Genomic DNA, 14,252 nt, shown 5'->3' on the forward strand with positions numbered 1-14,252 from the left:
CCATCCCCTCACTCTTGACGTTAGCCTTCCTCCTACACCTTCTGTGCTCTCCTCTCTCCCATCACACCCCTCCATTTTGTTTCCCCATCAGCCCAGCAGCAGAAATCAAACTGACGAGCGTCCCCGTCCCTTGCTGGTATTTCAGAGCTCTGGAGCCAGATCAATTTTGCGGTGCTGCTAGCAGAGGCAGGGGAGAGGTGGGACGCGTCTGCCGAAGGGGAGGGAGCCGGGAGGCAGCACAAAGAGCACAGCAAGGAGTACGGCGGAGCGAGGATGCGCAGCGAGGGGAAAGGTGGCTCTGACATGAAGGGAGACGCGCGGCTCCATCCGTGGATCACCATGCTGCGTCTCCCCCATGCAGAGGCTGCGAGCAAAAGGCAGTGAGTGCTGCGAGGGGATGCGTGGGGCTGAAATGCCGACATGCCTGCGAAGGCTGCGCAGGCGAGTCTCCGTGAATTCTTGTTGAGAGCAGGGAACGACTTCAGGATTTTCCCTAGAGAGGGCTTCTGGAAGAAACTGAAATGTGGGGCTATTTTGAGGCATGACTGACATTTCAGCTCCACAAAACATAAACCGCTTCCAGGTCTGGGGAGCGCAGCGGTTGATCCCTTTGTCCATGAACACAGTATCTAACCTGCTACTTTGCAAATGTGGGGATATCCTGAAGATGAAAGGAACGACGTAGAGTCTTGTAATTACAATCTACAGTCTTGTAATTAGCATTTGGCACCAGAGAAACCATTAAAAAAGCCATGACTTTCCTGTGGGCAACTACTTACTAGAAGTTCGTCATGACCTTTACACTACCGACCCAATAATCCAAAGAAAACAAAGAAATAAGTGCTTTTAATTTCCCATGAGTTGTGACAACGGCGTTCCCTGTTACCCTCCTGTGTTCTGGGCCTCTTCTAGTAAGGTCTGTTCGCTCTGTCCCTGGGGATCGCTGCAATGGGTGTATTTCTGATACTTCCCCTTCCTTTTGTAAAGAGATCACATTATGCTGAATAGCCTTGGTATGCAGCAGAAAAATACACATTCCTGAGAATGAATGTCTTGTATTCCACTGTGGGGAATACCGACTGGATATTTCACTGCTATGGAAACGCTATACTGTAGCTTACCATATCAAAGGCCATACCCCCCATACATCCCACAGTCTGTTGTCAGTTTCTACACTGACTCACCTACACCCAACTTCTACGTTGTTTCAACTCCATTCGGTATGGTGCTGAGCTGTCATTCACAATCACACACAGTCTTCCCATCACTCCATTCAAGTAACCTGTCTACTGGGCCACTATAGCAAAGACACATCAGGAAAAAGATCCAGAAAATGAAAATGAGTTGGAGGTGGTAACCAAATGCGTTCATTTATATCTTCATTCCCCTAGATGTACGCAAAACGGAAACATGGCAGCCTGAATAAAGAGGAGGGGAAATGCCTTCTGGCCAACACCAAATTAATCTGTAGCTCTTGCTGTGGCAGGAGTCAGAGAGTATACTCTATGATAATTCTGAATAGGAGGTGCCGGGAAAATTTGCATTCAGTGAGTTACGATATATATATTATTCTGTTTACATATTATTATCTGTGGAATTCTCTGTCCTCACGTAGTCTGCAGGGAATCCAACCAGTAAAAATATCAGACTTGATTATTCACATAGGCCAATCCCAGCAAATAACTAAACTCCTCTTAAACCAGTTTTAAGCTTCAAGGTTGCTTGGCCAGGCTTTCTGGAGACCAGCACACAACCATTATGGCCAAGATCAGTCCTATTTTACGTGAGTAATCCTTCAGAACTAACCCTGGGATGAGCAAGGCTACCTGTTATGGTGCTTCTAGACCAGTACGGAACAGAAAAACTATAGATGCCTTTAGATATTTCCATGCATTTCTAAATAGGAAATGGTCTCTCCTACCTGGAAAGGCTGTGACAACCAGGGGGACTTGACACAGGTGTTGCATTCACTTCATTCTAGCTACTGTCAGTATTAGCAGGTTTCTTTTCCTAGCTAAGGTCTCTTGTATGACATTCCTATGTTTGGATGAGGGAAAAAAAAGCCTTAATTTCATGGGAAAACTTGCAGAAATACTATGCTCTGAACGGCTGTTTCTAACACAGTATAAAAGTCTAGATGACATGAGAGGGTCTAAACTTTCCCTTTGTAAAAAAACAATGACTATTTTTAACAGAAAATCCAGTAATGTTTAAGGACAGTTATCTTGATACAGCCATATTACAAAAATGTTACATTTATTCTTGCATCCAAGTGGTCTTTGATTATATCGCCTATGTAGATTATGAAGTTTACATTAATGTTAAGAGGGAAAAAAACAACTTTCTTTGAGCATACAGGGGAGTCTGAAACTATCAATGTATTTTCTGCCACAGGCTTTTCTGTTTATCGAATCCTATTATGTCCCGCTATTGGGACATAATAAATACAAGGGAGAAATTCCTACTCAGCAGTCTGACACATATGGTATCATCGCGGTGAAACCGTTTGCCTGCTTTGCCCCAAAAGCAGCCTGTTGTTACCCCAAGAGGTAAAGGGGACCTAACCACTAACTTATATTTGTAATAGTTTTCTTCCTCTTTCCTGGTTAAAACCTACAGTCCTGGGGAAGTCAGTCACCTTCTGCAGACAAAAATGCAGCACGGCACTAATTGGAAATACGTAGCCACTATTAAACAGCATCTTTTGCAACATGCAAATGTGCAAGTGTCGTGATGTATCAACACTGTAATGTCTCTACAGGGATACGGTACAAATGCATGACAAGATCTCTGACACAATTTAAAGCTCATATAAAATACCATGTCAACCTACAATACCCAGACTTTATCAAATAGATGTTTTAAGATGAAGTCTTGAATTCTGATTATGTTTGCAATGTCGATGGGATTGCTCTCACTGTGAAGTCCTGTTCTGCTTTGACCAGAAAAACATTTTAGGCCCAATTCATCCTCCCTGTCTCTAGCAAAATTAACATAACAGCTAGAGCCTGTCCTTGGCCTATATTTTTTTCCATCCTCATTTTAAAAAATACACTGTATTTTACAGATAGCTACTTCCTCTACAAGACATAGCCTGATAATGAAAACATCATTAATCTGTAGCATGGAGACAGACAGATCTTTGACAAAACACCTTGTAAATGGCTCTAACAGAGTAATATTGACTGATTCTGTCAATACATAGTAAGGAATTTGTTGCAATATCACAGAATCATAGAACAGTTTAGGTTGGAGGGGACCTCTGGGATGTCATCTGATCCAGCCTCCTGCTCAAAACAAGTCCAACTAGATGGGGCTGCGCAGGGCCTTGTCCAGTCAAGTTTTGATGGAGGAGGGAGACTTTACCGCTCTGGGCCCCTGCTCCAGTGTTTAACCACCCTCTCGGTGAATTCTTTTTTCTTACATCTAATAAAAATTTCCCGTGTCACAACTTGCATTTGTTGCCTCTTGTCATATCACTGTGTGCCTCCGAGAAGAGTTTGTCTTCTCTACAGCCTCTGATCATTGCAGACAGCAATAAGATCCCCTCTCCACCTCCTTTTCTTAAGGCTGAATAAGCCCACTTCCCTCAGCCTCTGCTCGTATGGCAGGTGCTCTAGAAGCCATCTTGGTGGCCTCTGCTGGACTCGTTCCAGTACGTCAACACCCCTTTTGTGCCAGAAAGCCACAAACCAGAGACAATAGCCCAGATGCGGTGGGAATAATCGCTGCCCTTGTCCATATGGCTACAATCTTGCTATTATGGTACAGTATGCTGTTGGCCTTATCTGTCACAAAACCACACCGCTGTCTCCTTTTCAGCTTCTTGTCTACTGAGACCTTCAGGTCTTTTTGGGCAACACTGTCCAGTTCCATTGTCCAGTCTGTGCGGTTGCATAGGATTATTCTGTCCCAGTTGCAAGACGCCGCACTTGCCTTCACTGAAACCCACGACACCCCTGTCAGCCCATTGCTTCAGCCTGTCAAGGTCCCTCAGAATATCATCCCTGCCCTCCAGCGTATTGACTGCTCCCCACAACTTAGTGTTGTGCACAAACCTGTAGGTCATGCCCTCTGTCCCACGGTCTGGGCTGTCAATAAAGATGTTGAATGTTCTGGCCCCAGTGTCAGTCTCCGAGGGATGCCACCAGGAATCAGCTGCTAGTTGGATTTTGCACCTGTGAACACAACCCTTTGAGCCTGGCAGACCAGCCAATTTTCCTCTTGCCTTAACATTCACATACTCAGGGCAAATCTACCACGTTACCTACAAGGATACTACGGTTGACTTTGATACAAGCCTTACTTAAGTCCAGGTAAACAATATCCACTAGTCTCCCCATGTTCACATGGGCAGTCATCTTATGAGGTCAGACTTCCTGCAGATCAGAATGACTTGTGCTTTGAAGAGGTTGTCCTTTAAGATAAAATATTAATATAAGTTAAATATATATGTATGTATTTTGAAAACTGCTTAAGAACACACATGTTCATCTATCATATTTAAATAATTAAGAATTGGAAAGCCTACCCTAAGGAAGGTCTGCTTGGTGCTAGGTATTTGATCGTTGTGCCTGGTACTACACACTGGTTTCTCATTCAGGAAACAGAGAAGCGGCACACACAAAATCAATGCAAGCTTGTCACCAAAAACCTGCAGATTCTTATTGTCTTGGGCAAAGGCAGTTTCCTTTGGGGACATTTCAGCAACATCGCAGGTGCTGACAGCCACCTGGAAAACAGAATGATTGTATGAGCTTTGAGCGGTACGAATTGCAACAGGAATGAATTGCAACAAGAATGAATTGCAAATCCTCAGCACTTCCCCACAAAAGGGGGACAACGCAGATAAGATTAGTTGAATGACAGGCACTGCACGCTACATCCAAATGCACCTGGGATGTCCTTTTTGTTTTTTAATCCCTTCTCTCTCATGTATATTACCTGGAGGGTCTTTCAGAGGTCTGGCTTTTCACTTGTGTCAAGACCTCATAATTACAAAGCAGATATTGGCCTGAATGTAAGTTTTTGGGGAATCATTTTTATACAGAAGTGTTTATATGGTGTTACAAAGAGACTCCCATGAAAGAAAGATGTTTTTAGGAAGTGATTTGTGATCAATGTGAAAATGCAGTTAAAGCATTTGGGCTACTCTATCCCATCTAGGGAGCACCTGTTGTTTGATTAGAATAGAGTGACATTAAAAATTTGGATAATTCTGTCTTGAACTACATTATGATAAAAATGATAGACTGCTTCAGAAATGCCTATGGGAATCTGGGCACTAACCAAACTCTCAACAATTTGCCTTTTGGCGGGACTGTGCCTCTGATGAGCTCCTGGCCACCTGGGCAGAGCTGCAGAGCTCCTCCCCTGCAGTAACATCCATCTGATCCACGGGTTAGAGTGGGATAGCCCACAGAAGCCCTATCTGAAAGCCAAACTTCCAGTTCCTAGCAGAGCACAGACACTTTGCAGCATTTCACGTATGTACAGTGCATATAAATAAAACATGAAGCTTATTGGAGTATCTCCAATTAGGAGCAGCAGCGCACTTCTGTGAAAGGGAACTACGTTACCATATGAACCATATGAGTTTTCAGAAGTATCCAAGAGAGACTTTTCCAAATATTTGCAGACAAACCAAAGAAGAGATTAAACAACATAGGGTGAAAGCAGTAAAATGATGTTCCTCTTCTATTTTACTAGAGAAAGGTTTAGAAGGAGCTGGAACTGTGATTACATGTAGAGGAAAATTCCAACAGTGTGTTAAATTATTAATATTGATGCACTATCAATCAGCATAGTGCCTTTATGGAGTATTCAAAGTTAGACAGAGAGGCTAATTAGCAGTCTTGAGGGAAGGCCACTTGAGAAAGCATGGCAGAAACTTTGCCTTAGATTTACAGTGGTATTTATTTACAGATTTTATGGGTACTATTGAATCTTTGCATTCAACGGATTCATGAAGTTAGTTACTAGGTACTTAGTAGTGAAAAAGTAAATCTGACTAGACATAATATGTTCTTCCAGATTAAATGTATAATAGAAATGCATGCGCTGGACAGGTAGAGGAGTTCCCTCAGACCAATCCATCACACCAGTTCCAGAATTGCTCATTTTGTATAAGAAAATCTATAATTAGGTTATTTAGGTAAATATTGAATTTCTATTTATCCCAATAAAACATATTTATTTGTCTGGGCAATATAAAAATACACCTACTATGACAGTTAAAGACTATAGTGATTTTGGATATTACGTGAACAGAGATCCACATGCATACAAATTTTCTCCTGACGTAACATTGACTGTACAGCAACATAGATTAATTAAAATAGTTTCAGGAGTTTTTCTACAGCATTTACAGTATTGAGAGTCATCTTTATGCTGACTGAAAACTATAACTTTCGAGAATATTTAGAATGTCAGTGCCTAAGGTTCAGAATTGCATTTTTGGAGTTAGAAGACTTGGCCACAGATGAAATTTTACTTATGATGACATAATTTCAAGCAATAAATCAACCATTTGTTGTTCTTGTTAAAACAATGCCTGATGACAGACACTTTTCTGGGGTGTTTTGATTCACATTGTTTTAAAGCCTGTCGTCAAAATCAACTTTCCTCCTTTTCTTTAGCTGGCTGTAAGGGTTAACGCCTGCATTATGCAGGTTCATTCACACTTCCTATTCAATCTCATTGAGAAGTTAAAAAAAAAAAGAGATTTGAAATTGTAATTCAGATTTCATTTTAAACTGCTTATCTCTGTTCGCTTTCTGATTAAACATAATTTTTTTGGAACCAAAATGTCACATTATCTTTATGACCACACTCTCCATCAAAGCAGTAAAAGCTTGAAGGTTTACTGCAAAAAGGGTTCCCCTTACTGGTGACTCAGTGTACTACAGCACTCAAATCCCCAGTATGGTTTTAAACCTCTAAAATGATTTAACCCAAAGCAGCTGCCGGTTGTATGTCTTGATTTGAGGAGCCCTCACACAGTCTTTCTTCAAGGCTTATGTATATGTTTAGCAAACATATGCCAAATCATCAATAAATACTGGCTACTGGTTACTGGATTTGCAAGCGTCCTTATGATATCTGGATACTTTTCAATAGGAGGGACACATCTGTGCATGTGTGTCAGTGTCTATGCAAACATTATGTGCTAAGATACCAATCACAATATTTACAGCTATAATACGTATACATTATAGCCATATAGGATGGTTGGAAGATTTTTATTGGCATTTACATAGTCTACAAAAATGAGACAGTGACAATTATGTAAGTCATTCCATAAGTACTACCAAAACCATCGTCCCCTGCCGGTATGCACAGAGGATACAGAAACCTCATGGCTTCAGGGAGAGGGTGCCTGCAAGTACAGAGGAGGTCAACACTTCAGCAGTGTGTTTTCACATTGTCACACAGAGAACCCCACGGGGCACAGCTCAGGAGATGGAGCTGAACAGCTAATCCCTCAAGAGGGTCTATCCATTGCTTAAAATAGTTCTACCAAAAATGAGCAGCATAAGTTTTTAAGCCCTGATAGCTCAGTATTTCCCATGGCTAGCCACACTCTATCTTGCCAGAATGAGGAATATCCTATTTCTGTTTATTAAAAAGGCCAGAAAAAACACTTTCCTGTTTTCCATTTGGAATATTGGAAGAAATGTTCTTCCATTTCCCATGGCACGCAATGAGGCAGTTTATGCTGAAATGTCTTCTGCTGGTATGGACACACCTATAACATACAGAGAACAAGGAGGGAAGGTCTGTAGGTGCATTTCATAGAATGTGTTGGGTTGGAAGGGACTTTTAAAGGTCATCTAGTCCAAAGGTCATAATTTCCTCACGGTGAAGGTAAAGAAGGAAACCTTAATTTGGAAGGCTAAATTAAATATGGCTGCTGCAGTCAGCTCAGAGCCTTAGAAAACATCTCAGGTGCCCAGCCTAGCCACCTTAGGGTGAAGCTCAGCTATGACAGTGCTGGGGCCGATGCTGCAGCATGACATGAAGCATGCTTACCACCCCTCAGCACTGAAGAGCAGAGCTGCAGCCTCTCCCACATTTCCTGTCACATATATTGCTTGCATATGTCGCTATACTTATTCCCTGCTACACAGGGACAGACACAGTCTCACGGGCTGTCGGAAAGCTGGCTCAGCAGAGAAGGCTCCATCCCCTACAGGTGCTTTCCTGTGGCTGGGATACAAACAACTCGTCTTATATGTGCTCTCCTGAACGACCACTATCCCCTCCATACAGTTCACACAGAGGAACGTTTCTCAATGCAGGCACAAGTCAGCGGCCAACATCTTCCCGAGGGCAAGCATGCTACAGCCCAAATCACCGGCATCACAGCTAAGCTTGGTTCTTGCCAAGCAGTGAATGGCCGTTTCAATCCTGGTAACACCCCATGGCACAGCCCCAACGAGGCCACAAGGCTTCCTGGGACTGGACTGTCACATCAGGCAAAGCTAGACAGATCCAGGCAACCCCCGCTGCCAGGACATCCCCTGATCAATAATCACGGCTTCCATGGCTCACTTCGTAATACCCCCTGCTGTGGTGGGATTCTCCCTTTTAAGTCCCACCTCCAGGTTTTCAAGACTCTCAGCTGTGGGGGTTGGGTTCAGAGGCTGTATTTTTTAACGATTTCCAGTTTGAGTGGAGACAAGACATTCCACAATGCCTACATCTGGAGTATTTTTTATTCTAATGCATCACAGAAAGGTTGAGTACAGTACCCCATTAACTACAAAGCTGGGATTCAGAAAATACACAAACTTCTCAGTTACCCAACATCCCAAAATCACATTCTTATGGGAAGTTACTAAACTGTAGATTCCCACCCATTTTTGAGGACTTCCTCTTCATTGTATGAGGTAGCAATAGCACTGGAAATCCATGCTGGATTTCTAACTAATTCTGAGGCTAAAAGCTGTGAAAGCAAGTCAGAATACTGGAATGTTGCTATGAAATAAAACAAAGCACAACAGCCTGATGTTTCCTTTTCAGTAGTCATTACTGTCATCACTTTTTTTGCCTGTGTTTTCAGGCAAAAAGATGAAACTTCTAACATTTCTTAAGTATCCCATATCCTCTACTCCAAGTACTAATCTAAATGAGAGTGCTGAAAGCTGACATGGGAATCTCCTGACAAGAAATTCAAACTCCACTGAAGTAATTCTTAATTTAAAGCTGAACAATCTTAAATGATGGTTAGTAGAAAACCTTGAAGTGTTACTGTGCCCCAGCTTGCTTTCAAAGGAAAGAGAATCTATCCTACAAATGGCCAAGCATCTGAAGCATCTGTCTGGCCAGGATGTACGTTGTAACTAATTTAGGCATCTGCTTTTGATGATGCCTTTTTGGGCTGTTGTAGGAAGCAGCCTGCACTAATAGTCATGTATGCCATTTTTGGCAGTAGGCCTGTTTCCTTAATTAAAGCAATTTCATTCATACAATCAATAAACACACATTTCCTTCCTAAATATATCTTGAAAAAAAAAAGTTAATTTCGATAAAGAGTAATATAGTATTTGGCCATGCTATAATAATATTAAATCAATATTTGAAGGAGATTAGGGAACATCTTTGAGAATATCAATATCTTCACTAATGGATTAATAGTTTGTCACATACTTAACAATAACTTAAAAAAATAAATCAATATTTAAGCCACATTAGAACAACTAACAAGAAAAATCTGGGTTAAGGCTGCTTCTTTTGGTCACAAATCTGAAATTAAACTGCAAAATACATAAAAGCAGAACGACGTAAATTAAGTTTACCTTGGTACTTAGGATTTCCTGACTTTAAATCAGCCTCTTAACATTGTTTGAAGCATATTTATGCCCTGAACAACACTTAAAACACCCCCCATACTTTTTAGATGTAAATTACTTACTTTCACACTTAACTAAGAAGTTTAACTGCAGGCTTGAATACCAAGACAGAGTTCCTTTTGAGAACTGCTGAATTTCAGGTTAGACCCCCCCCAATTCTACACCAAAGAGCACTTTGCTGCAAGCAGAGGTGAAGGGGCATATTAGCTTGCTCCTGTTTATCTCTTTTCCTGGCACCATCGAAGCCTCTCCGCCGCGTGATGGAGCAATGAAGGCCTGCGTGTTTGGGTTGGGGGGGCTGCCCAGAGCAACCAGTGTGCTATCTCAGGAGGGGCGGGTGGATAGAGCTGCTCTCTAAACCACCCCACCTCCATTCCACCAGCATCTCTGTCAGAGGTGATTTCCTGCCTCCCCTCCCAGGAAAGTCATATATCTCTTCAACTCCGAGATCCAAAGCCATAAAAACCAGCCTGATGATGCTGTGTTTGACCCGCAGCTCTGCCTTTCACTCCTCCATAGCCGAGAAGCTCAGAGAAGTCTTCCACCACAGTGCCCATGGTGGTGGTGGAGACAGGCTTGCCAGCACTAGGAGGCAAGGGGCAGAGAAGGGTCCCTGAGCGGGAGAAAAAAAAGCTTCAGCCCCCAGCTGACGAGAAGGGATGAGAAGTACCAGTGCAGAACTATACCTTTCCATAATGAAATCTCTTCCTTCCTTCTCCACTTTCACGGAGCAGACACAGATGCAGCAAGGCCTGAGGTAAAGCGGGCATCACGCTGTCTTCTCCTTGCCTGATCCTTGCTGTTTCCTTCTTTTCTCTCTGTATCCACACACCATAAGTCCCCTGCACCCTGAATTGCCTTCTAGCTATGTGTCTGCATAGTTTGAAAGCCTGTGGTGGTGGTGGCTGTGCGACTAGACCATGAGGAACTTTTAAAAACTAAAGTGCAATGATTACAAAATACCCGGTCATGCTGAGCGATGCTCGGATGCTCTTACCTGAAAGGTGAAAGTTGAAAGTGCAAGTTGTTACAAGAGACGGGGCTACCCAAAAAAGCTGTGCTGCAGTAGGAGATAATGGCAGCAAAAGCGCAACAGATGCCCAAGGTGTTTATTCTATCAATAAAAGCTGAAGTTCATCATGCATCTGGCCCTAATTCTGTAATAACTGAGAGGCATGAATGGAGGCGGTCCTGATAATCACCTTCAGCATGTTCCTGAACTCAAAAGGATGATGGGTTTCCAAAACACACTGCTGTATTAAGGAAGGAAAATAAAGCAAACTCAGCATTAGAGAGTCCCAGTTACCTGAATAATGGACATTAATCACACAATAGGACACACTTTCTCAACCTGTAATATAATGCTTCTAAGACAAATGCCCTGATTTCACATGCATCCTGGGATTTACTGAGAATTGACTGTTGCATGTGCAACAAGGGACAGTGTATTTTTGGTTTGATGGCCTAGAAAACAGATGAAAAACAAAACTATAATTTGGAAGCCAACGTTGTGTCCAGACTGAATATGTACTTAGGCTGCTCCAGCATCTTGTTAATTTAGCTGCGTTGTATAATCTACCAGCCAGTTGATAGATTATTCGTGGGATTGTATTTGTGAGAGCAGCCTCCCTCAAACCACTGCACCTATTTGCAGGAGGAATTGCCCATCAGCGGGAGAGAAAAACAAAATCCAGTTTTTGATGTATAGAAAAGCAATTTGGCAAAATACTTTTCAACAAAAGGCCTGCCTCTGCATTGATGCATCATCCTTTTCCCCTACTACACTGCATATGATCCCAGCTAGTTCATTTTCCTTTACTGAAGTGTTTTTGGTTGTCTGGTGGGGTTTTTTTTGTGTGTGTTTGTATTTGTTTTGTTTTGTTTTTAAATTGGTGTTGGAGCTGGGGAAGGCATTACATGGCTGGACACACACCTCTTTCTTGCCCTGACTGGAGGGTCAATTCCCAGGGTAAGACTCTAGACATGGAGGCTTCACCCAGTGTGAACAGTTGGTTTCCTTTTGAGTAGTAGTAGTTACACAGCAGTAGTTTCGTAAATAGACAGAGTTAGTGAGTGGCCAGGGATAAGCATCAAAGTTCTTGTGCTGTGCTGTAGGATCTATTGCATTTCTGGCTGACTATAGAAAACACCCTATTTTAGGGGGTTTATAGGAAGCTATCAGAATTTCTTGTTGTGTATATTTTACATTTATTTGAAAATTAATATAGTCCACAGTGTATATAAATTTCACAGAGTTATAGCTGGCAAAAACATAGCACATGCTCTTGAGAAATACTGTAAGAGTCTCCCAAGGTTTGTTTCTTCCCCATCTAAAATCTGCATTGAGTGAAGCATCTGGTTGCCATTCTTAATCCCCTGCAAAACGGCTCAGAAAAGACCCATTTCTCATTTCCAAAAAAGACCACTTAATTCTATCTGTGTGGTACTGCAAAGTGAGCATAAATTATCCAATCTCTTCCTCCTTGTATTATTCTAAGTCAAGTGACTTCAGTGCAACTAATCCTGATTTACATCAGTGTACGCCAGAAGAGACATAAGGGCTCTAAATTTCCCCAGTGTTTGTTTTCATACAGTATTTTCTCCTTCTGATGGTTATCCATTAGCCTATAAATCTTTGTAGTCCTAAACTCATACAGCTCATTAATTTTTTAAGTGGTTTGGCCTATTCTTAGCGATACACTTGAGCCAACTCTGTCAGTTGTATCTCCGGATCCCACGAGAAGGCACTAGTCTGAGGAATTTAGTCTGAGCTTTATAGCCCTGTAAACTGCCCTGATCTCTGACTGTGCATGTCTTAGGGGTGCCCTAGGACTTGCTCAGCAGAGTGTAATATTTGAATATTTACATTCACTGCTTCTGTAACTTTGTCATTAACCAAAGGTACCGACTCAAAAGCCCCAGTCTTTAGCATTTGCAAACATGGACACCAGTGACAGTAATGCTACCTACAAAATATTCCCAAAGGGAAAGGACAAATCCCATAGCCTCCTGAGGTACGCAGCCTGCTCCTCGCTGGTCTCTAGATAGCAGATGTCAAAATGTTAAGTGGAACAGACATCAGATTGAATCTGGAGCAACAGTGTTAATCAATTAAGATGTCAGTGAAGAGATTGTTCAATACACTACAGAGAGAAAATGGAGCCTTAGGACTTTTCATGCACACTATAGCTTTGGAATCAAATGACATACCCATGAAACAAAACATTAGAAGCATATCATCAGAATGATCCTTCTCTGCCTCATCAAGCCTTTAAGCTATGACTTGTTCAAAGGCTTCAGAAAGTTGATAATCCCCTCTTCAATCGATACAGGGCGCTGTGCTTGCATCCCATAGCATTTCACTAAAGTATATAATTTCACAATATCACTAGAGATTTAATGGTTTAAGAATACTTGCTACTTTGATCAATTAATGGGTGTAACACCCCTGTTTAGTCTTCCCATACATACGAACCTCCCTAAAGTGACAAATGCTGGAAATAACTCTATTCCTGTATAGGAAACTGAAATTATTGCATAGCAAAACATCAACCTTGCATCCCCCTGCCTATAAATTCCTAAATGACATAGTAATTTGTATTTACATAGTTTACATGTTTCTTCCATCAGAAGGATTTAAAATAATTTTACAGAGCATTCTTAGAGCTGTATTGCTTCAGCCTTCCCAAATGCTGGGATACAATTCCTGTAAGAAGGAATTCACTACGTTGTTCTTTTGCTATTAGCACACCACCACTGAAATTAGACAGCGTTATTCCCTTTCTATAGTGAAGCATAAGAAATTGACTTGTCTCAAATCATACACCAAGCAGTAGTGCAGTTAGGAAGGGATTTTCGATTTCTTCATTCCCCATTCTTCTAACACAAGCAGTAGAGCATGATGAGGACACATGCTTTAGCAATGTAACCTTTTCATGCCATTTTACTTAAAAAAATTGTTCATTTTGTCTGCGAGTAGGGTTGCTATTGAATGATTTCCACCCCAGAGACACCTGCCTATCACCTGGTATGATAGGAAATTAAGGCTGTACTTATAATTCAAAAAGTGCTTTGGGGCTTCTATGGATCAAAGGTACATTGGAAATGCAAAGTATTCCATAATTTTAACTGAACAGCTTAGCTTCAGAGTTGTTTCTCTGTAAGTAATAAATTAGCATTTCCTCTTCTAGTTGCTGTCTTTTGGTCTCTGCTATCTTTAATGTGAATTTGCAGCTGTCAAAATGAATAATATGCAGCATCAATTTAAACCCTGCTTTTCGATAAGTTCAGTGTAATAGTTTCACTTCGTCTCGATTCTGTTGATTGCTATTAAATTCCAGATTGTTTTAAATTCCTTGAGACCATCTTGGAAGTATCAATTATAAACTGTAGGCATTT

Source organism: Rissa tridactyla, chromosome 7, assembly GCF_028500815.1.
Source record: "Rissa tridactyla isolate bRisTri1 chromosome 7, bRisTri1.patW.cur.20221130, whole genome shotgun sequence".
Taxonomy (NCBI): Eukaryota; Metazoa; Chordata; class Aves; order Charadriiformes; family Laridae; genus Rissa; species Rissa tridactyla.